Raw genomic sequence first — 14,629 nt, forward strand, 5'->3', positions numbered from 1 at the left:
AACAAAAGCCTAACTAAGGAGAAAATAGGACCCCTCAAAGATCAGCAAGACTGCCAATGTGTGAAACTGCTGGAGATGGGGAAATATTAATTGAGTACTTTTGCACCATTATTTACTGTGGAGAAAGAGATGGAAAGTACAGAATGCGTGGAAATAGATGGTGATTTCTTGAAAAATGTCCATATTCCAGTAGAGATGGTACTGGATGTCTTATAACGTATAAAACTGGATAAATCCTAAGGAACTGATCAGATGTACCCTAGAACTCTTTGGAAGCTGGGAAAGCAATTGCTGGGCAACTTGCTGCGATAAGTGCGTCAGCGATAGTCACAGGTAAGATGTCAGAAGACTGGAGGTAGACTAACATGGTGCCATTATTTAAGAAAGGTAGTAAGGAAAAGCCAGGGATCTATAGACCGCTTTGCCAGACATCAGTGGTGGGCAAGTTGTTGGAGGGAATCCTCAGGGACAGGATTTACATATATTTCGATTGGCAATGACTGATTAAAGGTAGTCTACATGCCCTTGTGCGTGGGAAAATGTCTCGGACTGAATTCTGTTTTTTGAAGAATTTACGAAGAGGATTGATGATGCCGAACGGCAAACATGATCAATATGGACTTCAGGAAGGCATTCAACCAGATTCCTCATGGTAGAGTAGATAGCAATGTTAGATTATGCTGAACTAATGGAGATCCAACCTTTTGGACAGAAGCCCTTGAAGTTAGAAGACAGAAAGTCATAATGGCGGCTTGCATTTCAGATTGGAGGCCTTTGACCAGTGGTATGCCAGAAGGATTGGTGCTAACTCCACGGCGTTTCCACATTCATATTCATGCTTTGAATGTGAACATTGGAGATACAGTTGGCAAGTTTGCAGATGACACAAAAATTCGAGTTGGAGTCGTCAGCGATGAAATATACCTTAGTGTACAACGAGATCTTGATCAGATGGGACAATTGGTTGAGGAGTGGCAGATAAAGTTTAATTTATATGAATGTGAGGTGCTGAATTTTGGAAAGGCAAATCAGAGCAGGACATACACAGTTAATAGTAAGGTTCTGGAGATTGTTGCTGAACAAAGAGACTTTGGAGTGCAGCTTAATGTTTTTCTTGAAATGACCTAGGGTAGAAAGGATGGTGAAGAAGAGGTTTGGTATACTTTCCTTTATTGGTCAGAGCACTAAGTATTGGAATTGGGAGGTCATGCTGTGTCTGTACAGGACATTGGATTAGCTACTTTTATGAATATTATGTGTATTTCCGGTCTCCCTCCAAAAGGGAGGATGTCTTGAAACTTGAAATGGTTCGGAAAGTATTCACCAAGTTGTTGCCAGGATTGTAGGATTTGAACTATGGGGAGAGGCTGAGTAGGTTGGGGCTGTTGTCCCTGGAGTGTTGGAGGCTGATGGGTGTCCTTATCGATGTTTACAAAATCATAACGAGCATAGTCAAGGTAAATGGAAAAGTTCTCTTCCCCGGTTTCGGGGCATCCAAAACTAGAGCAGATAGATTTAGGGTGATGGGGAAATAATGAAAAAGGGACCAAAGGGGCAGCTTTTTCATGCAAAGTGTGGTCCAAGTATAGAATGAACAGCCAGTGGAAGTGATGGTGACTGGTGCAATTGCAACATTTAAAAATTATCTGGATGGGTAAATGTTTAGAAAGAGTTTAGAGGGATATGGGGTCAAATGAGACTGGAATACTTTAGGATATCTGGACTGTATGAACAATTTGGGCTAAACATGCTTTTTGTGTTGTACATATTTATGACTCCAATTATGCCAGATAAGTGAAGAGCAGTTTACCAAATGTTCCATTGTAGGTGAATATCATCACTTTCAATCTCAATTCCCTGATAAAAATGAATCACTGTTATTTTTTAATGCAATGATAGCGTCTTGTGCGTGGAGAAACGTGAGATGATGTTTTGATTTCAATGACCCATGTTCAGCTGAAGATGTTCTGATGAACAGTGATTGCACTATCTCCGTTTCTCTCCACACGGATGTTCCCATGCCTGTTGTGTTTTGCCAGTTATATCTGATTCTGTTTCATGTTTTCACCATTCAAATGCGTTTCATTTATTCCATTAAAAGGCTTCACTGCCCAAACTCCCGCCCCCTCTCCCCCGACAACAGAAGTAACTCGTAGAAAATTAGAATCCAATGATACAGCAGAGGTCCTTCATTCCACCCAGTTTCTGCTGTCAAAGCTGCACGAAATCTACACACGACCCAGCTTCCAGCACTATACTCGTGGTCTCAAATAATATGACGATTTAAGTATTCATCCAGGTAGTGTTTAAAGTCTTTGAGGTTTCCTGCTTCCACGACCCACCCAGGCACTGAACTACCAAGCCCCCACCACTTTCTGTTTGAAAACCACTTCCTCATATTCTGTTTGAACCTCTTCCCTTTCATTTTATAAATGATGCCCCCGCCATCTGTTGATTGCCTGCCCACAATTAGTCAAACCCAGGATTGAGCAGCTATAACAATGCGTCAGGCCATTGAAGATGTCATTTTGAAACTCTATATCTGAACACACCCATCTGCCCCAGTTAGGGGCGGAGATCTTATATTGCTCTCTGGTCCGCCGCAGATAATGTTTGATAATTAATTTCTGATTTGCATTTTGCCTCTTCTGTCTTTCAGTTAATTTCCTGGAGATTTTGATTCTTGCACGGGGAAAATGCGGCCTCTCCAACTGCACAACGCTCTACCTGTTGGCTATGGCAACATCGGATCTCCTGCTCATTCTCACGAAGATCATTCTGTGGCAACTCAAATTCAGTTACTTCCCATGGTCATTCCTGAATATCACCCCTGTGTGCAGTGCTGTCTATGCCTTAGCTCGTGCAGCCATGGACTGTTCCGTCTGGTTCACAGTCCTTTTCTCATTCGATCGTTTTGTGGCCATTTCCTGCCCGAAACTGAAGAGAAAATATTGGACAGAGAAAGCCTTGCCTTTGTGTCTGGCTGCAACTGGTATTCTGCTCTGTCCAAAAAGCATCCCCTTCTATTTTCGATTTCAACCTGGGAGGATAATTGACAATGTTCAGTGGTATTGTCAAACAAAGTCAAGTTGTATTACTGATCCTAGGTGGCTGTGGTTTAAGTGGTTTGATATCATTTTAACTCCTCTCATCCCATTTGTTTTAACTCTGTTGATGAACACTCTCACAGTCAGGCACATTTTAGTGGCCAGTCTAGTCCGCAGGAAACTGAGGGGTCAGAGGAATGGAGAGAGTCACAAAGACACAGAGATGGAGATCCGGAGGAAGTCGGTGATTTCCCTCTTCACCATATCCATCAGCTTCATACTTCTGTAGTTAGTGCACGGTGCAAACGTCTTGTACTATAACATGAAAGGAACAGATCGTTGGAAGTACAGTCCTGTCATCAGTTTTACATTCACCGGAGAAATGCTGAAGGATTTCAGCTGCAGCACAAACACATTATTTTATGCAGCGAATCTGCCCAAGTTCAGAGAGAAGTTCCGGATTGCGGTGCACCAACTGGTCACGTAAGTTCATCACTTAATGACACAGCAAGACTGAGAGAGCTCCAGATGCAGCCGCAGTGTTCCCAGTGCAGAAATTGCAGATGTACGGCCAGGTTTTCATCAGCACAAGCACATCGATTTGAGTATAACACCCAGTGTTGGATGGGGGGGGGGGTAACAGGATGGTCACCATTCACCACGCACAGGAGCATGCTGATTAATTGATGGATTGATACACACGAGACCACATAGACAATGAGCAGCAGGAGGTCATTCGACCCTTCGTGTCTGATCTTCCTGCCAGCCCAGAAAATCATGGTTTATCCAATTGTACCATCAAACACGCATTTCGCTCTGCATCTGAGCACCCCTCCCACATCATCCCTCAAACCATTAGCAATAATTTATCTGCATTCCCCTTCAACAATACTGAAAGTTACGACAAAGGAACAGCAGTTAAGGAGCAAGAGGTGATTGTCACGGGCAGGGTAGAATGGAAAGAGGCTGCAGCAGTGATTCGAAATTTCAGACTGGCTGTGAGTGATGGGTTCAGTTGGAACATTGGGTCTTCACGGACAGACCTGAGGATGAGTACTAAAGACTTGCAGCAGGGGTCTCTGAATTTCCCCTAGAGAGGAAGAGGGGAGGGGCAGAACAGTCCCTCCTGCAGCATAATGGTTGTCCCTCCAGCTCACATAAACACTGTATTACAAGAGAAAAGCTCCGGGTCCTGGTGATCCCCTCATCTGAATGGGTTATTTTTACTTGCACATTTGTATTTGAGTGAGTTATTGAGTCGACCTTCTGTCTACTCCATTCATATGGCTATTTCTGTCTCTCCCTCGCTGCCCCTTTCTGTCTTTGTCTGTTCGTCTCTTCCCCTCTCGCGCTGTCCCCATCTCTGCCTTCTTGCTCAGTCTCTCTTCCTCTTTCTCTGTCTCACTCTGTTTGTCTCCCTGCATGCATTGTTCTATCTCTACCTATCTGTCTGTCTGTCAATCTCTCTGTCTTCCTCTATGTCTATACTTCTTGTCTCTTTGTCTATCTCTCTCCCCTCCCCCATCACGTGTGCTCTCTGTGTCTTTATTTCATGTTGACCATGTCAGACACTTGTTGTATCACTTCAGCACATGCTCACTTGTATTGACTCAAATCCCTTCCTGCGCCCTTCATTCATTGGTCTTTCCCCAGGCAGTGATTTTGCAAAATACAAGGTGCACAGATACAACCAGCAATGCTTTGACAAATTCCTATAAATAAGTCTGCTGGAGTTTGATCATCTCCCTTTCCTCTCTCTGTTTCTTCGCGGGAAGAGTGATTCTCGCATTTTCCTTTCGGTATTTGACGGTGCTTTTGTGTCCCTGTGTGTGGGAGCTTCAGTTGCGTTTTGGGGATCTCACTCTGTGTGTGTGTCCCTCAGTTTTTGTTGCTGGAAATGTCCCTGAGTGTGACAATTTATGCGTGTGTTTAAGTGTAGTTAAATGCATGTAAGTGTAGTTTTCCCTTTGTGTTGGGAATTATTTCAATTACGACACATTCATGCGTTTATATGTTTGGGAATGTTATTCACTCTTTACGATCGTTTGTGTGAAGGTGGGTGTTTTTATGTGTGTGTATGTTACTGTACCTGAGTGATTGCTTATCTGTGTGTGTTTTGCACATGTGCTTCTGTGTGTTTTTGCCTGTGTGTATGCTGTTTGTGGGGTTGCAGTCTAATGACGATGTGGGTTTTGTGTGTGTGTGCGTGTGTGTGCGTGTGTTGATTGTTCTGTGACACACTGTGTGTGACTCTCTGATTCTTAGTATATAATTATGGGAGTGTGAAGTGTGTCTCTGCCTGGCTGTGGTCTTGTTTGAACCAGGTGAGTATGTTGTTCAGACTGTTTGGCTGTCTGCCCGTGTGTCACGATCTTTCTGTGCCCCCAACAGAATCTGTCTGTGCCTCTCTGTGGGTGCGACTCTGTGCTTGTTCCTGAATGTCACTCTGTCTATATCTCATTGTGGTTGTGGTTCTGTAACTGTGTTTGAATGTGCTTTCTTTCATGTATGAGAAGTTGCTGTCAATTCTTGCAGGTTGGTGTGTAATGTCTCTTACCCAGACATTGTTTGTATATTTGTGCGAGGGTGTGGGTGTGATCCTGCGTCTGTGTGGCGATGTGTTCCTCTTTCTCAGTAGTACTGTATTTCTTTGTGTGTGGATGTGTGTGCATTTTGTCCATTCATGGGTATGTTCCTATCTGTTTAGCATATCTGTTTTCATGTGTTTGTGTGTGCGCGTGTGCACACTCAAGCCTATGTGATTAGGTGTGCCCCCCTTCTGCACTCTGATTGTATTCCTGTGTTGTGCGGGTATGGGAATGTTTCTCTACTCTTTGTATAGGTGTGTTCACACATTTAGTTTGTGTTATTGTGCACGTATGCATGTTTGTGAGTTGAATATGTGTGCATGTATGTGTGTTTTTGTTTATTAATATGTTCTTATATCTCACTTTGACTGCCTTGCTGTGTGCGGATGTGCTTCTCCTTGTATATTATGTGTGTATGTGAGTGTGTGTGTATGGGTGTGTTTCTGTGTCCCTCTGGGTGTCGTTCTGTCTCGGTCTGATCATGAGACTCCGTCTCCTGAAAAAGGACAAGTGTACCCTATAGCAACTCACGGTGCACAGATTGCTCTCAAAGGTGCATTTCGGCAACGTGGGAAATATCTGAGTATCAGTATCTGTACCTGCTCCACCCTGACAGATGAACTGTTCCTTCAGTTTCAGGACCTAAGCCTCATCAACATTACAAGATGGGTAATATTCAATGAAACTCAGTATTCCAGTTATTCTGTTCATGTTTGAACCAGGGATGCAATATCTACATGTTTTCCATGTTGGAGCTGTTTGTGGCAATATACAAATGTTCTTACATATTGGATCATTAAGCCATACAATGTAACAGCTGAATTAGGCCATTCAGCCCATCGAATCTACTCTGCCATTTTTATCATGAAAGACCTTTTTCTCAATTCTATTCTCTGGCCTTCTCCCCACAACGTTTGATTCCCTTACCAATCAGGAACCCATATTTCACTATTTCAATATGTTTGTAATGGACCAGGCCAGATCGTCTCAAAACATTTTAAGTTGGTCGCTCAGACCCTAACTTTTCCACTTGTTTTGAGCAGTTATAAAGTCGATATTCCAGGATTGATGAAGCAGGTAAACATTCATGTTTTAAATAAAACTGAGTTTATTTACAGAGTATCAAATGAAACACAAACAAAAGAGAACAGAAGACAGAATAAATTAACCCATCAGAAAACCCAGCAATACTGTCCCAACTAAATGAATGTACCAAATTCCTTCAACAATCACCATAAACATCCCATGTCAAAACGGGTGAAATCAAACAGAGGGTCTTGCAGGAGAGATGTCAAAGAGAGATTCAGCATGGAACAACGTTCCCCATGTAGCTGTTCCTTTTACCAGCAGTTTCATAAACTGACTAATTGCAAACACCAAATGAAACTAAACCAGACTAGAGAAAATCTGAGCTGGGACAATTGGCTACTCCCCTTTCATTGCACATATACTTTTACACTTGAAAGGCTTTAGCCTGAGGTCGTGTCGGTTAGTTATCATGAAATTGGCTCTGTAACTCATCCAAACTCAACACCCTGTATCCGCTGCATTTACATTCACTCTAAGAAAAAAAAACAAGGATAGACAAACTTGTAAAGGGACAGAATCATCGCACACTCAATGTTCAGGCCTCCAACAACCCTCTGTGGCAATGATTTCCACAGATAAACCACCCTTTGGCTGAAGACGTTCATTCCAGTCTCAGTTTCAAAGATCGCCCCTTCATTCTGAGGCTGTGTCCTCCGGTCCTAGTCTCTTCTACAGCTTACAAGCAGAAGCTGAAATGGGAGGGCTCCGTACAAAAGGACGTACAATGCTGGTCTGAGGCTGTGAATGACAGTCTTTGGGACTGTATGGAATTGGTGAACTGGACTGTGTTCAAGTACTCAGTGGAAGTCCTGAATGAAGAAACCACCACCATCATAGACATCATGGGCAAATGTATGGAGGACTGCGGAGTGAAGAATTCAATCCGAGTGTTCCACAAGCGTAAACCTTCAGTGAATCAGGAAGTCCACTCCCGACCGAAGACCAGATGAACAACATTCAAGCGGGAAGAGCCTGACTTATACAGGGAATCCAGATCTGAACTCCGTTGGGCCATCAGCGATGGCAAGAGGGAGTACCAGACCACATAAGAGGGCCATCCAAACCAAACAGACTCCCGCTGCCTATGGCAAGGCTTAAAGAACATTTCGGGATGCAAACTGAAGAAGCGAGATACAGCGGACCAAACACGTCCCTCCCTCAGGCGCTCAATGCTTTCTCTGCTCGGTTGTAGCAGAATGCCAGTGGTGCAGTGACTCCTGCCCTAACAGCCCCAGACACACCAGTTCCCTCGTTCATCGCTGCAGAGGCTAGAAACATTATTAACACACACACACACACACACACACACACACACACACACAGACTCTGTCTCAACCAGACAGGGAGAGAGGCTCGCTCTCCATACAGAGAGAGAACAGGGTTTGAGAATGAATCTGTACAATTCATTGTGCACATTTATTCTGGGTGAGGGGTTAGTGGACCCCACCCCTGCACTCTCTGACACGTTGCATCATTAGATTAGATTAGATTATTTACAGTGTGGAAACAGGCCCTTCGGCCCAACAAGTCCACACCGCCCCGCCGAAGCGCAACCCACCCATACCCCTACATCTACCCCTTACCTAACACTACGGACCATTTAGCATGGCCAATTCACCTGCCCTGCACATCTTTGGATTGTGGGAGGAAACCGGAGCACCCGGAGGAAACCCACGCAGACACGGGGAGAATGTGCAAACTCAACACAGTGAGTCGCCTGAGGCGGGAATTGAACCCTGGTCTCTGGCGCTGTGGGGAAGGCTCTGTCTGACTGACATGCTCATTCCCAGGACAGGAGCCTTGTGGGATCTTACTGCTCACTGAGATGTTACTTCTGGGGCAACAAAGTATGATCTTTCCCAGAGGCTTCAAATCTCTTTTTTGGAGCCTTGTTAGTTGTGTCAGTGCAGTTTGAAAATATCAAAGATTACTCCCACACTAGCGTCTCAGAGCCTGACTGTCGGTAGGCTTCCTGACACACACACACACAGGGTTCAGAATGTTGAGGGGGATATTTGCTGAGGAGCTCTTTGGATTTTCCTGCTGTATGTGTGATTCCCAGAATTAATCTCTGTCTCTTTCCCTGTCTGTCTGTCTCTGTGTTTGTTTCTCTTTCTGTCTCTCTCTGTCTCTTTCTCTTTCTCTCCGTTCCTGTGTGTGTCTCTCTCTCTGTCTCTCTCTGTCTTCTCTTTCTGTCCCTGTGTCTCTGTCTTCTCTGTGTCTCTGTGTCTGTCTCTCTGTCACTGTGTCAGTGTCTCTCTCCGTCTCTCTCTCTGTCTTCTCTTTCTGACCCTATATCTCTGTCTTCCCTGTGTCTCTGTGTCTGTCTCTCTGTCACTGTGTCAGTGTCTCTCTCCGTCTCTCTCTCTCTGTCTTTCTCTTACTGTCCCTGTGTGTCTTTCTTCTCTCTCTGTCCGTGTGTCTCTCTCTTCTCTGTGTCTCTCTCTATCTCTCTCTCTGTCTCTCTCTTTCTGTTCCTGTATGTGTGTATGTCTCTCTCTCTCTCTGTCTGTCTCTCCCTGCCTTGCTCGACATCCAGCCATTTCTAACTTGATTTTCAATCATTTATTTACTTTCCCTTTCTGAAAAATATTGGCAGAGTTTCGGAATTCAAATCATGGATCACGTGACTGCCCCTCAAAACCCATATTTCAGCCTCTCTGCTCCCCTGCTTTCATCCCCCACACAGACACACACACAGGCACACACACACACGGACAGACAATCAGATACGCAGACACACATAGACACACACACAGACACGCAGACACACACAGACAGACACTGACACCCACACAAACAGACACAGAGATACAGAGAGAGACACACAGGCACACCCCGACATAGGACATGGGCACTATGCATAGGTTTAGACTGGGGGAAGAGTCAGTGAGGGTCTGAGCTCAAGTATCATCACAGAAATGTGTGTGTGAGAGGGAGATAGAGAGACCATGCCTATGTGTGTGCGTGTGAGAGAGAGTGAGACCATGCCTCTCTGTGTGTCTGAGAGAGTGAGACCATGCCTCTGTGTCTGTGTGTGAGAGAGTGAGACTATGCCTCTGTGTGTGAGATAGAGTGAGGCCATGCCTCTCCGTGTGTGTTAGAGAGTGAGACCATACCTCTTTGTCTGGGTGTGAGAGAGTGAGAACATGCCTCTGTATGTGTCAGAGAGAGAGTGAGACCGTGCCTCTGTGCGTGTGAGAGCGAGTGAGCCCATGCCTCTGTATGTATGTGTGAGAGATAGTGAGAACTGGGTCCAATGTTCCAATCTGTAACTGACTTTCATTTTTAAGGAACTCTGTTCATTAGCCATCTCAATCCTTTGATTAGATTCCAGGTTGTATCGCAATCCTGGGTATCCGTCTGTCTGTATATTAACCATCTAATCCAAACCCTGTTCAAATTGCCAATAAAACCCTGTTAAAATTGCCCATCATGTTCAGGAATGTGTAGATGAGGTGCATTAGTCAGGGGCTAATGTGGGCAAATGGGTCTGGATGGGTTTTTCTTCTGCGGGTCGGTGTGGTCTTGTTGGGCTGAAGGGTTTGTTTCCCCGCTGTCAGGATTATATGAATCTCTCGATTAGATTCCAATGTGTAACTCACTCCCGTGTATGTGTGACGCGCTTGTGTAAAAACACCCCAAAAACTTCCATTCTATTCCATTTGGTGGAGTTTAATTTAGATAAACGCGAGGTGCTGCATTGCGGGAAAGCAAATTTTAGCAGGACTTATACACTTCATGGTCAGGTCTGATGGGAGTGTTGCTGAACAAAGAGACTTTGATGTGCAGGTTCATAGATCCTTGAAAGTAGCGTGGCAGGTGGTTACGATAATGAAGGCAGCGTTTGGTATGCTTTCCTTTATTGGTCAGAGTTTAAGTATAGGCATTGAGAGGTCAGGACATTGGTTAGGCCACTGTTGGAATTTTTCATGCAAGTCTGGTCTCCTTCCTACAGGGTTCAGAAAGGGTTCAGAAAAGATATACAAGAATGTACGCAGGGTTGGAGGATTTGTAGAGGCTGAATAGGCTGGGGCTGTTTCCCCTGGAATATCGGAGGCTGAGGGGTGACCTTATCGAGGTTTATAAAATCATGAGGGGTATGGATAGGATAAATAGGCAAAGTATTTTCCTTGGGGTGGGGGAATTCAGATCTATGGGGCAACTTTTTCACTCAGAGGGTGGTACGTGAATGGAATCAGCTGTCAGAGGAAGTGGTGGAGGCTGGTACAAATGCAGCATTTAGAATGCAACTAGATGGGTCTATGAATGGGAAGGTTTGGAGGAATATTGGTCAAGTTCTTGCAAAAGGGACGAGAGTAGGTTAGGATAGCTGGTCGGCATGGACGGGTTGGACCAAAGGGTTTGTTTCCGTGCTGAACATCTCTAAGACCGTATTACCCCGCTATTTTGTGACTCACTCTCGAATATCTGTTATTCTGTATGTACATCTCACCAAATTTCTCTATTAGATTCCAGAATGTAACTCACTCCTAGATATCTGGTATTCTATATATAAACCTCGCCAAATCCCTCAGTTAGATTCCAGTCTGAAACTCACTCCTTGATATCTTGTAATTCACTCTGGGCAATCTGTTATTCTGCATATAAACCTCCCCAAATCCCTCAGTTAGATTTCAGTCTGTAACTCATTCTGGAGTTTCTGATATTCTGTATATAAACTACCCTCAACCATGCGATTAGGTTCCAGTCTGTGACTCACTTCGGGGTATCTATTGTATTGTATATAAAGCACCCTGAACCCATTAATTTGCTTCCCCTTCCTGTCATGTTAACCTCATGTTCCCAACACAATTTAATTTCAGTAATGATCAACGTATCACTGGTCATCCTATCTGCTGGCCCGACGATCATGTTAACTTTCTGATGTTTATGTATATGATCAGCCGTAGCCTCTGAACAATACTGTTTCAGAATTTCTCATCATTTTACACAGAAACATTCTGCTTTTACTATTCTTACTGCAAATCACGTTCCAGAATATTCTCTTGCACGTACCAATGATTTCTATATAATTCACAAAGCACTAATAGCAAAGTAGATGACATGGTGGGATATAGCAAACTGTTACACTCAGTACCTTCATGTTGCAATGTCATAATATCCAGTCAGAAACCTGCCCTGTGTCAGAGACAAAACCTCCCAGGGCCTGCAAGTCGGGTCCGGGCAGAGAACGGGGATTTTCGTACATCACTGAGTTTTGAGTTTTTCAACATTTTCCTGGGGGTCAGTAGTTTCACTTTCAGACTCCACGTTCCCTTGCTCTTCAGCAAGAGGCAGTAGTCAGAGAGAAACGTCAGCTTGAAGTCGGTGGATCGGACCGAGAAAATATTGGTTTCAAACTGGAAATCTATCCTTGAGCAGGTCGACCTCATCTGGCATGACCAGGTATTTCTAGGCTTGGCTCTGTCTGCTTGGAGTGCTGAAGATGTCATACCCGTTTAACCCTTTCCATCAGGAATCTGGACGTTTTGTCTGCTTTGCTGCCAGCACTGTCCATTCGCTCCGATGATGCAGTTGCAGTCTCCGCTCAGAATGACTGGTCTGCGCATTGCCAGCAGCAGTGGAAGCTGCTGCAGTACACACAGCTGCTCACTCTTTACCATCGGAGCGTACATGTTAATTCGTCTCAGGGGAATGTTTCGGTACATAACCTCTGCTACAAAGAGGAGGCCCAGTACTGCCACCTTCTTAACCTCGGAGATTGTGAAGTTGACTCCTCACAGCAGAATGCACAGGCTAGAGAAACGGTATTACATCCCTCCAACCAAATAGACGGCCCATAGTCCAATAAGCTCGAACATTTCCTGGAGCTGGTTGGATGATGAATGCAGCACTTCTGCAGAAACAGGAGGACCACTTTTACGTTGGCCAGGTAATACTGTCAATTTCAAAACCCATTTTGAGAGTTCTTGGAATTACCAAGAGACCCAAACTGCGTTCACCCGTGGTGTAATCACCGGGGGACTCATTGCATTCTCGTGGTATGAGGGCAAATGCTTCAACACTCTCTGCACTGAGGTAGTGGTCTCCTGGTATGTGTGGGGGCTGTAGTGTGCTGGTTCGCAGGGGAATCCCTGCAATCCTGTGATGTGGGTGTGAACATTTAGACAGTCTCCGCACTCGGATAGACGTCTCCCAGGAGGATGCTCTGGTCACCGGGGCACTCCATGGATCCTGTTGGTGTGGGAGTGAACATTCGGACGCCCACCACACTGATGTAGCTCTCTACCACGGTTGTGCTCTTATCACTGGGGAACTCCCTGTATTCCCGTGGTGTCAGGGTGAACTTTGGACAGTCTCTGTACTGAGGTAGCTGTCTCCTGGGTGGTGCTTTGGTGATCGGGGGACTCCCTGTATCCTTAAGATGTGGGGTCGAATGTTGAGACACTGTCCACACCGAGGTAGCTGCCTCACAGGGTAGTGTTGTGGTCACCGTGGGACTGCTTGCATTTCCTTAGTGTGGGAGCAAAGATTCGGACACTCGCTGCACTGAGATAGCTGTCTCATGGGGATGCCGCTCTGGTTACCCGTGCACTAACTGAATCCGCATGATGTGGGGGCGAAGGTTAGGACACTCTCCATAATGAGGTACCTGTGTCCCGGGGGTGTGTGGAGGTGCTCTATGTTAGTGCCATCACGTCAAGAATGAAGCTGGGTATGATCCGACTCTGAGTCAGACAGAGGTACGGTCGTGTTCACCTCGGAATTTGAGGATCCCAGCTCCCAGCCTCCTGGTCCTGTGGCACAGTGGGAACTCCTTGGTTCCCGATGGCTGCTGGTTAGGCTTCACCGAGCCCCTCAGGACATCTAAGGCTTCTGGATTTGGACAGTAATCGTTTCCTTTTGTCTCACGGTGCTGTCTCTCTTTTTCTTTTTGTGGCCATCTATGCACATGTCTTCCACCTTCTGAGGTGCTGCTGGTGTGACCATCACACAGCTGCCTCTTCCTGTTTTACTGTGGAAAAGGGTGGGAGCTGGCAGCCATTGTGTTTCCCTTTTCAGTAGTTTCTCAACGTAATGCACTCCCCCCACCTCCTTCATTTCCTTTTCTTCCATTGATTCCGACTGCTCATTCGAGGTTGTTGTGTGAACTATAGGGAGAGGCTGAATAGGCTAGGGCTATTTTCCCTGAAGCCTCAGTGGCTGAGTGGTGATCTTATACAGGTTTATAAAATCATGAGTGGGATGGATATAATAATTAGCCAAAGTCTTTTCCTGATTGTAGAGGAGTCCAAAACTAGAGAGCACAAATTAAAGGTTTAGAATTGATATTTTTAAAGGGGCCTAATTTGTATTTTCCTACATTATACTCCAGTTGCCATTTCTTTCACCCATTTGCTTAACCTGCTAATATCTCTCTGTAAACTATTTATAATTCTCTTGGAACCTGCCGTTCCACTTATTGCGTGTTGTCTGCAAATTAGCCTACAGTAAATCCAATTTCTTTGTCCAAGTCATAAATATGTTCTGAACAGTTGTTCTCCCAGCACTCACTGATCACGAGTTGCCAACCTGAAACAGAATCCTTTATCCCCACTCACTGTTTCCTGTACATTATTCATATCCATATCCACACTAATATACTACCTCTAAAATCGTGTGCTTTTATCTTATGATGTAACCCTTTGTGATGTACCCTATACAATATATACTGGAAGTCCAAATGCAATACTTCTGCTTGGTCCCTTCGATCAAGTCTAGTTGCCATTTCTTCAGAAAACCTCAATACATTAGTTAGACATGATTTCCTTTGCTAATCTGACTCTCCTTGGGCCTCTCCTGTGAATCCTTCGTTAACTCCCCACTTCCAATTTCAAACCAAATGTCTCTCCCCTGGACAAGATTGTTGATCTACAACAATTGCCTATTCCTGTCTGGCGT

The sequence above is a fragment of the Chiloscyllium punctatum genome, chromosome 47 (genome assembly GCF_047496795.1).
Source record: "Chiloscyllium punctatum isolate Juve2018m chromosome 47, sChiPun1.3, whole genome shotgun sequence".
Taxonomy (NCBI): Eukaryota; Metazoa; Chordata; class Chondrichthyes; order Orectolobiformes; family Hemiscylliidae; genus Chiloscyllium; species Chiloscyllium punctatum.